Raw genomic sequence first — 11,955 nt, 5'->3', positions numbered from 1 at the left:
CCTTTAAAACAAAGTGTCTCCCTTTCCTTCCCCTAAACTCTGTCCACTGGTCTCTGATGTGGGTGGAGGCTCAAACTGTGCCACCCCCAAAGCCACCCATTACTCTGGGACCCGGGCGGGGCGGTTATGGCGAGGCATCCCCAGCCCGGACCAGGGGGCGTGGCCCAAATCGGGAACAACAACGTGGAGGGCGGAAGCCCGGCCCTCCTGGTGGCTGGGCCAGAGACCGCGGGCGGGGCGCGGGGGCGGGGCCTCAACCGGGGTCGCCCAGAGGGCTGGCCTTCCCCCCACCCCCTTACCTCCCCACCTTGGCGGGCACCCTTCTTACCGCCGCTTCCTGCACTAGTGTTTTGGGGGTGCATTCAGGAAGTTAGAACTTTGAGGTCAGCTTGCCCAAATCCTCATCTTGCAGGTAAGGAAACAGGCCTAGAAACTAGAAAGGACTCAGTATTCCAGTTGTTCCGTAGGGAGGAGCATTTATTCCTGACCCCAAGATGACTCTTTTGAAGGCAGTTCTAGGGCAGGGTCCCCAATTAGAAGAAAAGTCCTGAAAGAATATAAAATTGCTCCCATGGGAAGGAGTTTGACCATTTAATATGTGATTAGAACCACAAAAATCTTTACCTGAAACCCTGCTGTTCCGCTTTGGAGGAAGTTGCAGAAACCCAGGTAGTTTGTAGTCACAAGCACAGGCCTGCTGAAGGCATATTTGGGGCACCCTGGTGCACATTCAGCTCTGTTGTCCCAATGCCAGCAGGCCTGGGGCCCTCTCAGTCCTGGCCACAGATTTCTTTCTTTGCCAACCAGCGCAGTGGGACAATGCCAGTTGGTTTTAAGATCCCACGGCCTGGGCATCACCATCATACAAAACCAAAAAGCAAACCTTTATGAGGAAGTCTCTTTGGCCAATCCATTCCCTTCCATTCCCACTGAGGGATAAATTCTTAATTTGGGGACTAGTGGAGGGCTAGACCCATTGAAAGCTGGTACATATGCATGCTTGCTGGCTTTGCTCCTTACCTTTGAGGGCACAGTGCATCCTAGGGAAAATCTGCACATGCCCTGACTCAATTGATTAGAGCTTCCTCCAATACGCCAAGGTTGTGGGTTCGATCCCCAGTCAGGACACATACAAGAATCAATCAATGAATACATAACTAAGAGGAACAACAAATCAATGTCTCTCTCAAATCAACCAATAAAAGAAAAAATCTACACAGATCCTGGAAATCAAGAATCTAGTCAACAAGAGGAAAGGGGTTGTTTCCTAGCACGTCTACAAAGGGCTCTGACCTTTCCACAGTTAATGTCCCAGCATCTACACCGGAGCATGGAGAGGCCATTACACACAAAAATGCCTGGATGCCTGCCACTGGCTCTATTTATGATGAAGCTGGAAAGGAACAGGTATTAAACATCCCAGTTCTCTTCCATGGGATGGATAAATACCCTTTTCGTAGAAGGGCTGCATCAGTGCTGGTTTTGACATTGCTCCCTTTGAGGCGTCTGCAAGCTGCTACCAGTGTTATTGGGCCTGGCCAACTGCAAAACTGAAGGAAATGGCAAATTTAAAGGCAATATATAGGTGTGTGTGGTGGGGGGGAGAGGGTGAACAGTATATATAATAGTGGCCTGAAGTAACGTTGCTGACCAAGTTCTCATTTTGTTTGGGGTAAGCACTGGACCATTCTGCCCAGTGACCCAGGATGCTCAGAGCTACACCCTGCCATACCTTTCTGTCCTCAAGTAGTTATGGCACACATACAGCTCTTGAAGTCTCTTCTAGAGGCTAAAGTCCAATTTTCCTGACTCTTCTTGTCAGGGCCAGCTCTATCATATTTAGAAGGCACCACTTTGCAAAGTAATATTCTAAAGGCACTTACTCCTTTAGTGGGGAAGCAGGAGAGAGAAGTGAACAGATTCAAATGCCAGCCTCTCCCTTGCCCCCAATACCCCATCTGCTCCAGAGCTTAGTGGAGATGCTTGCTATTTAAAACAAACAGCCTTACTGGCTTCACATGATCATCTGTTTATTTGGGTCATGTGGGGACAGCAGCCAGGGGATGTTAGGCAAAAGCAAGGGTTTAGAAAGGAGGCTCTTTCTGGGCCTATAGTTGCCTACAGAAGCCTGAAAATGGTCAAACAGCTTTTTCTCATCAACTAAGATTCCCCTAGTTGGGGAATGGACAGATATCTCTGTCAACGTGATGGATGAGGAATAAAAGTGGAGGGGAATGAACAGAAGGGCTGTTTAATGTTTTGGCCTCAGCTTCCTGTTCCAAGGGGGTGGAACTTAGGTAGAAGCTGCCAATTGTATTCATTCAACGGAATGGGAAAAGAAACATTTTTGATGTTTTAGCAGAAAGGTTAGCACATTTTGAGAATGATCCAAAGCCCAGGCATCTCAAAAAAAAAATGTTCTAAAGTTTCTTTGTGCCTTCTAGGTGCTTAATACCTTTGAGGCAGAAGAAACCTGGGCCATCATCCATCAATGAGTGCTTTTTCACGAGATTTCTATTTTCAGCCTTCCTTCTCCAGCCGTGTGTACCCTAACACCCAGATCAAATCCCTCAATTTTTTAATATGCTGAGCTAGACATTTCCTAATGACACTGTCTTCCATGCCCCCCCATTTACCCCAACAAAGCCATATGTATAGGCTTCACACTAGATCCCAGATGTCCTAACATTCCATGCCTGACCTCTGAAATTTTGCAAGTGGCTTTAGGGATCTTTTCACCTATCAGAATTAAAACAAGACCAGAAACAGAAAGTCAGCTATGAGATGAAGAGCAAGGAGCAGACGACCAGTCCAGCCAGAGACACACCAGACACTATTCATTTAACAAATATTTATTGTGTGCCTAACATGTGCCAGCACTGGGCTGGGTATCCTTATAGCCAAGGCCAGGTGACCCTTTGGTAAGCCAGAGTGGGGTAAAGGTCACAGAGCAGAACTCCATATAATACCTGCAAAAGGCTAGCTTTGCTCTCTACCAGTGCTGGATGTAGCACACGATCATGTGATTACATAAAGGCCCATAAAGTACTGAGATACTCATTTTAGAAGGTTAGGGTCCCCAATAATCATATTTTTTGTAAGAAGGAATAAGAAAAACTAAGTGGATTTCAAGTAGGGTTAGCCAGCTGAACCTGACTCCTGATAAGCCTACCCTGAATGATGACCAGGGTTTGGAATTACTTTAATAGAGGTGAATCCTATGAGTACTCATTCAATCATCAGGGAAGTGGGCTCTCCAGAGCCCGAAGTTTCCATCTAAGTCTTTACCTACCATCCTCCACTCCCAGTGAGTTGTCCAAGGGCCTTTCCTGAACCTACGAAACAGGTACAATCAAGTTCCACCTTGCCATTCATGTACTTTCCCCTCTTCATTGCCTCACACGTGTCACAGCTAGAAGAGTTTAGATCACTGAGTCCAAACTCCCAAGAGAAGGTATCCAAGGTCTCAAAGCTGCTTAGTGTCAGCTGGGATGAGAGGTGGCCTGGTTCTCCTTTGACTGTGTGAAACAGGCCAGCTGGGGTAGTGAGTCCAGAGTCCTGAAGACCTCACAGAAATGGATGACGGTAGGGAAATAACCTCTTCCTTCCAGGCTAAGGACAGGAATCCTCATTAACTCTGCTCAGTGGTGCTCAATAAACAAGCTTAGCAAATGACTGAGAAGGCAAAGCGGAGGATCTCAGAGGACACTGCACTGCCTCAGGCCACTCTGAGGAATTAAGAGTTTCTAACTGGGCCTGGGTAGGCAGGGATACTTCAGGGGGAGCTGGCCTAAAAAGGTGACTGGGGGAAGGGGCAGATTTTTATCCAGGCAACCGCCCTGGGTGTGGACACTGAGTAATAAGGAAAGACATGCAGTTCAAAAGCAAAAAGGGAGGAGCCAGGCACTATGAGCTTTTCTGAGAAACCAAAGAGGCTAGCCACTATGCAGCCAGAGACACTTAGGATGTGGATGACTTAGGAAGGAGGAAGCTGATAAAGTGGAAAAAGGCACAAGGGAAAGGATGAGGGCTTCAGTTAGTCCTCTGGCGGGGTTCGGGGAAGGAAGTTGTGGCTTTAGAGTAAACTAATTCAGGTTATGGGAGTGAGATTGGACAAAGTTAGTAGAGAAAGGTAAAGTCTTCAAAATGAGTTAAGAGCCAGCTGGATCAGTTAGGGTGGGGGGATGCTGATGATAGAGAAGGCCCCTCCCAAGGTACAGGGCTGGAATGCATCAGTGCCCCCCAGAAAGGACTAAGTTCTACTGTCCCAGCAATCTAAGCTCATACCTAAAAGCCAGGCTGCAGGATCAAGTCTTTAAAACCCAAGAGATCAGCTACCTGCACTCTAACTGATGCCCTTTCAGAAGACTATACAAGGTCCAGAGCAGTGGCCTGTCACTGAATAGACTGCCTAGATCCAGGGCTCAGCTCCATGCCTACAACCACAATTCTTACCAAGGCCCCTGGGCCCATTGGGAGAGTGTATACTGGGCAGTGCTAGGGATACTCCAGGACACTCCAGGAGCCACATGTCAGCCTGTGCCTCTCCCACCCCTCCAGGCTGGGGGCTGGGATAGTACATCCACTCAGCCTCACAGTGTTCAAGTCCCCATACCCATCAGAGACACCTCAGATGGCAGTGCTGGGGCTGACCAGTCATCTTCCTAATGTTTACTCTGTGATAACTCTCAACCATTTGTTAAGCAGGTCCATAAACCAACATCAAGTCTTAAATGGAAAAATAATACCAAAAAGAGCCATAATATAATATAGGCAGACATTTTTGTTGCTCCTAGGGTGAAGGAGGTGTCTACCCATAAAGGCAAACAAAGGAAATATAAAGGGACAGTCTGACAGATTTGATTACATAAACCCTCTAAAAGCTCCTTAACTGTAAAAACAAAGTCACCATAAATAAAAGGAAAAGGTTAATGACAAAAATGGAGGAAAATATTGGTAAGATGTGCCTTTGCAATTCAATAAAAAGAACACCTGGATAGAAAAATGAACACAGAACATAATTTAAAATTTATAAAACAATATATGAAATAATATATACAACATAAATATGTGTAAATATATGAAAATGTTTGACCTTGCCAATAACACAATAAAATTTAAACAATGAAAATATTCTCGCCTATATATTAAAAGGGCTTCTAAAAATTAGTCTGCTATCAAACGTGTGGTAAAGACAAGCACTTATAAAAATGTAAACTAGTACAACCTTTTTAGTGAGCAAATCAGCAAAATATATAAAGAACCTTTAAAAGCCTGGCCAGCATGGCTCAGTGGATGAACGATGACCTATGAACCAGGAGGTCATGGTTCCATTCCCAGTCAGGGCACATGCCCGGGTTGAGGGCTCGATCCCCAGTAGAGGGTGTGCAGGAGGCAGCCAATCCATGATTCTCTCTCATCACTGATGTTTCTCTCTCTCCCCCTCTCCCTTCTTCTCTAAAATCAATTAAAAAATATATATATATATATTTTAAAAGAACCTTTAAAAGAGTCATATCCTCTGCTTCAGTGACTTTTTTTAAAACATTTTTAATGGATTTTTAGAGGAGAGGGAGAGAGAAACATCAATGTGAGAGCGAGACATTGATTGGCTGTCTCCTTCATGCCCTACTGGGAATTGAGCCCCAAACCTGGGCATGAGCCCTGACCCGGAATTGGACAGGCTAACCTCCAGTGCAGGGAACGATGCCCAACCAACTGAGCCACACTGGCCAGGGCTGCTTCAGTGATTCTTACATAAACTTATATTAAAGCAATAAGTAAATAAATATTTGTATAAAGATATTCACTAAAGCATTATTTACAATAGTGAAAAGCAGGAAACCTAAATTTCCAACAAGAAACAACTGGTTGGGGAGAACACCAAGATGGCGGCATAGGTAAACACCAGAGACTGCTGCCACAAACAACCACTTCAAAAATACAACTAAAAGATAGAACGGACATCACCCAGAACCACAGGAAGGCTGGCTGAGGAGAGACTCTTCAACTAGAAGGAAAGACAACAGCATACCGAAGCTCAGAGGAGGCGCAGTGTGGAAAATTTAAAGGTATGGAGGTGCGTGCGCAAAGCAGGCTGGTGGCTGAGGGCGCGGTTGTCGTTTTCAATCAGGAGGGAGTCTCAGACTCTGAGCTCCAGATCCGAGCGAGTCTCTAGGGACTCAGACTCAAACGGGAGAAGCGGGATTGTCTAGCATCAGTTGGAACGTGAGGGCAGCTTTCTCTCCGAGGTTTGCAGCGGTTGCCGGGGTTCTGAGAAGCAGAGCCTCTGGGAACGGGACTGAGAGCAGCCATAACTGCTCCCTCCGCCCGCCCTGTTGATCCCGCCCCGCCCACGCCCTGCACAGAGCCATTTGCCGGATCGCCTCAGGCAAAGGCTAGATTAGCACCTCTCCAGAGGACAGAAGTTTTCCGGGCAGACACAGCTGATTCTCACAGCCAGTCGGCCTGGTGGTCAAATCCCTCTAGTATTAACTACAACAATCAAGGCTTAACTAGAACAAGACTGCGCACAAAGACCACAAGGGGGTGCACCAAGAAAGCATAAAAAATGTGGAGACAAAAAAACATGACAGAAATGGAGGATATGGAGCTAAAAAATGCAATTTTGAGGGCTTGCAATAAACTTGTGGAGAGCCTCACGAAAACTAATGAGACCCTCGATGCTATGATAAAGAACCAACTAGAAATTAGGCATACACGGACTGAAATAAAGAATATTATACCCAATAGCAGACCAGAGGAGCGCAAGAGTCAAGTCAAAGATTTGAAATGCGAAGAAGCAAAAAACACCCAACTGGAAAAGCAAAATGAAAAAAGAATCCGAAAATATGAAGATAGTGTGGGGAGCCTCTGGGACAGCTTCAAGCGCACTAATATCAGAATTATAGGGGTGCCGGAAGATGAGAGACAGCAAGATATTGAAAACCTATTTCAAGAAATAATGGCAGAAAACTTCCCCCACCTGGTGAAAGAAATGGACTTACAGGTCCAAGAAGCGCAGAGAACCCCAAACAAAAGGAATCCAAAGAGGACCACACCAAGACACATCATAATTAAAATGCCAAGAGCAAAAGACAAAGAGAGAATCTTAAAAGCAGCAAGAGAAAGAGACTCAATTACCTACAAGGGAATACCCATACGACTGTCAGCTGATTTCTCAACAGAAACTTTGCAGGCCAGAAGGGAATGGCAAGAAATATTCAAAGTGCTGAATACCAAGAACCTACAACCAAGATTACTTTATCCAGCAAAGCTATCATTCAGAATTGAAGGTCAGATAAAGAGCTTCACAGATAAGGAAAAGCTAAAGGAGTTCATCACCACTAAACCAGTATTATATGAAATGCTGAAAGGTATCCTTTAAGAAGAGGAAGAAGAAAAAGGTAAAGATACAAATTGTGAACAACAAACATGCATCTATCAACAAGTGAATCTAAGAATCAAGTGAATAAATAATCTGATGTACAGAATGAACTGGTGATTACAATGAATCAGGGACATAGAAAGGGAATGGACTGACTACTCTTGGGGGGGAAAGGGGAATGGGAGATTCGGGAAGAGACTGGACAGAAATCGTGCACCTATGGATGAGGACAGTGGGTGGGGAGTGAGGGCGGAGGGTGGGGCGGGAACTGGGAGGAGGGGAGTTGTGGGGGGCGGGGAAGAGGAACAAATGTAATCTGAACAATAAAGATTTAATAAAAAAAAAATTAAAAAAAAAAAAAGAAACAACTGGTTTAGTGAAGTAACACTCAGAATACGGCATGTGAAGAAAACAAGGTTGTCAATAAACCAAAATATTAACGATGATTGTCTTTGGGCAGTGTGATTACTGGTAATTTTTATTTTTCACAAGTTTTCTGACACAGACTAATTTTATAATTAGCAAATGTTATCATAATGTTTGCTAAATGCAAAAATTATGAAACAGTAATGTACAATATGACCCCACATTTACTATTTAAAAAATATACATATATAAAAATACTAAGATAGGTAATATGTAAAATAATTCCATTTGAGTAATGGAATTGTAAATCTTTATTCATTATTTTATAAATTTTGTATAGTGACAATGCATTACTTTTATAAAATGAAATTATGTCAAAGGGGAAAAAAGTTTTCCTGTGTTTTATCAGGAAAGGCCTCATACTTTTTTTTTAATCCTCACCTGAGGATATGCTTTTATTGATTTTAAATGTGTGGGTTTTTTTAACCCATTGTAGGCCATAAGTGTCTGTAGACTCAAGCGGCTGACCTTCCCCACACATCACGTGCATCTAAAAAAAAAAAAAAAAAAAAAAAAATTTCCCTAAGTGACAGCCCTAACTTTAAAATAATTTTTCATGAGAATTTTCAGCTGGATAGAAAAATGAACACAGAGCATAATTTGACCTTGGTCATATTTTCTATCCAAGAACACCCAAATTGTAATATATTTATTTTTATAATATTCATTGCAAATTGATTTTTTAAATTCAATTCAAAATATTGTGGCATGTGGGGATGGTTTTCGTTTTGGACGTGTGGCAGTTAACTAATTATTGATTTCAGAGAAAGGAAGGGAGAGGGAGAGAGAAAGAAACATCAATAATGAGAGAGAATCATCGATTGGCTATCTCCTTCACACACCACCCCCCCCACACACACTGGAGATCAAGCCTGCAACGCAGGCATGTGCCCTGATGGCTCAACCGTGACCTCCTGGTTCATAGGTCAACACTCAACCACTGTTTTTACTGATTTGAGAGAGAGAGAAAAAGGAGAGAGAGTTAGAGAGAAACAATGACCGGTTGCCTCCCATATGTGCCCCAACTGGGGATCAAACCCATAACCTAGGTATGTGTCCTGACTGGAAATCGAACCTAAAACCTTTTGGTGTACAGGACAATGCTCCAACCAACTGAACTACCTGGCCAGGGGTTCATACTTCTTGTTCTCAACTAACCTGACCTATTGCTGTGGGTCTACTTCCCATACTAGTCTTTATTCTGAAAGCTGTCCCATTTTACCCCCAAAAGCAGATTTCATCTCCCTCCTCAAACCTATCTAACTCTATCTTTCTGATGCTTAGCTCTGAAGTTTCCCCACTGATTTTAGAGAGAGTGAAAACTCTAAAAAAAAGGAGGGTGGGCAGGAACTAGAGTTCAGTAGTTGAAGTAAATGAGAGTTAGGACAGTGAAGGCTGCAAATATTTATAGTTCTAACACCTGCTGGTAGAAAAGGTCACATACTAGCTTTTCCTAAAATACTGAATTAAGATTTAAAATTAGGTAAATTTCTCACAAATCTGGATTTCTGACTTCCCTCAAAGAAATGAAAAGATCAAGGGGAGGTAAGAGATCAATCAAAGGACTTATACATGCATATAATCATAACCAATGGACACAGACACTAAGGGGGTGAGGACATGTGCTGGGGTTGGGGGTGGCCAGGGGGAAGTCAATGGAGGGAAAAGGAGACATATGTAATACTATATGTAATACTTTAAACTATATATATATATATTCCAAATAAAATAAAAAAAGAAATGAAAAGATCCAACAACACTGGGCACCTATTTTTACATGGCAATAACCAACAGGAACTGAATAAAAGCTACTTCCTTTTAGTCAGAGCATGAGCTATCCCTTGTCGCCTGGCCCCTGGGGTAGAAGATGAGGAAGTACTGTACTTCCCTTTGTGAATGAAAAAGTCCTTATTAGTGCTCATCTAGGTCACTGAAACACTGAAATACAGGCCAGAGTTTGGTCCATAATGCCCACTTTGGCTCTCAAGGCAGGAATCCTGGACAAGCAAGTTGGAATTGAGGATCCTGTCGGACCAGACTAGAAACCCCCCTTTCCCAGCCAATTTATGGGAGCAGGCCTGCCTCGCCCAGGCCCCGGCCCAGGCCCCGGCCCCAGCCCAGCAGTGCTCTCTGGATGGCCTTCTCTTTTGGACAGCAGTAGCAGCAGCACATTTCCCTAGGGGCTGACTGGCTGCTAGAGCCAGCCAAGTCCCCCAGCTGAGAATTTCCTGGCTCTGGTTTCTAGACTCCCAGGCCACACTCCCTGAATGGCTCCACCAGATGGCAGGCAGCCTTTTCTTTTCTTCAGATTTTGAGTTCACTCACCCTACCTGGGGAAGATGACTTGCTATTTTTCTGACAATTACTACCCTCTCCAGCAAAAAAAGCACATCAGTTCTGTGTTCTGCATGTGAAATATTTAGTGCTGTCTACTAAAAATATTTTAAAAATCCTTCTTCACTTATTATACAATTAGGTATTGTCTAGGAGTCATTACCTAATTATCAGTTATTTAGTTATTTTATATTGATTCTGATCCAACATGTACATGCGCTAGAATTTTATTTTGTGGTTTCACTAACTACTTAATTATCTGCACGACTGCCAAATACAAAATTCTATGGAAATTTGGTAGCATAAATTAAGAACTAATCACAAGTAATTTCACTTATTAAATCTTGCTCATTGATCATAGGCTGGAAAATAATATAACCTTAAAGGGCAAAACGGTGAGAATGGGTAAGAGATGCTTTTTGTCTCTTCCCTGTCAAATAATTGACGTCTACTTCCCTAGAGGTGGGTCAGATTATTTCCAAATCTTGAGATCTGTTATCCTGAATCTTTGGACCTGAGTTCAAATCCCATTTCTTTGACTTAGCTCTGTGAATAAACTTAGGACAAGTCACTTTAAGTTCTCTGAGCTTCCATCTCTTTTAAAGCTATCACACAAGGACACCATACCATTTTGCAGGGTTACTAAATGATACAATTTATATAAAGACGATCAATCTATATTGTTCACTTCTGCAGTGCATGGAAGCTTCACTTTTGCCTTTGTTCAAAAAATGATAGTCTACACCTGCAATTTTATACTTGAGGCCTTGGGACTTTTCACTGGAGTTACTGGAAGATCTCCTGACTAGAAATTGAAAACTCAAAGAATACCAAGAAATGAACAAGTTGAGAAGCCCACTCTTCGTTTGCCCTTCCAGATGTTTTCGTACTTCTCTCACTTAACTGCTGCTGTAACTCGGGGAAGCAAGAATTCCTCATCTTTTGAATGAGGAAGCCAAGGCTTAGTGAAATTGACTTATCCTGTAAGTGGAACTGGAATGTAAACTGAGGCTGATGAACTGTGATGCCTGTGCTCTTTTGTTTTTCATTCCCTTAGGGTGGCTAAAAAGCCTAGGATTTAAACATCCTTTGCCCTCTTAAGAACAGCATATACAAACAAGCCAATTATGCCAAGTTCACTCGCACTTTCTAGTTCATTCCTTCTTATCTCATTTCCCTGGCTCTTCCATTTCCCAGAGGAGAGCCCAGAGTCTCTGATATTTTTGCAGCAGCTGAGATAGGCGGGTAGGCTACACCTCAAAGGGCATTTGGCGGTGTAAGGCCTTCACTCAGTCACAACATAGTCCCTGGAGTAAAAGCATATCCTCCAAAAGGCAGCATTAGCTGTTCCAACCAGCAATTAAAATAATAAACTGCTGCTTTAGTCATTTGGGTGAGTCACAGCAGAGGATCTGAATGCCTTTATAGAGCAGAGTGGGAACTCTCTGGCATGTATGCGAGGCCCTGCTGCTAGTGGGGTGAGACCCATGTAGGGCTAATACTGTGCTGGCACGAGCACCAAGAGATTTGTACTGGGGAGCATTAGAAAGGTTCGGGACCTTGAATGCCCTGCTCCAGGAGGCAGAAGCCAATTTATTCTACTAGCAAGCCGCCTCTGAGTTTTACTGGGGTTACTGCCCATTCAGCAAATCCAATCTCCCAAGCACCAACTTCCCTAAAAAATGTGGCTAAGTCCCTTTCCTAGGGTACTTCCTGGATGGCTACAAAACTGCTGTTATCTTTTGAGACTTTCCTACTCCCAGAGGGCTCTTCAGTTTTCCAAAATGGGCCTTCTTCCTCCTAATGTG

The sequence above is a fragment of the Myotis yumanensis genome, unplaced genomic scaffold (assembly GCF_028538775.1).
Source record: "Myotis yumanensis isolate MYYU_CA2020_CCGP unplaced genomic scaffold, mMyoYum1.0.hap1 SCAF_16, whole genome shotgun sequence".
NCBI classification, from domain to species: domain Eukaryota; kingdom Metazoa; phylum Chordata; class Mammalia; order Chiroptera; family Vespertilionidae; genus Myotis; species Myotis yumanensis.
This window is presented reverse-complemented; position numbering follows the sequence as displayed.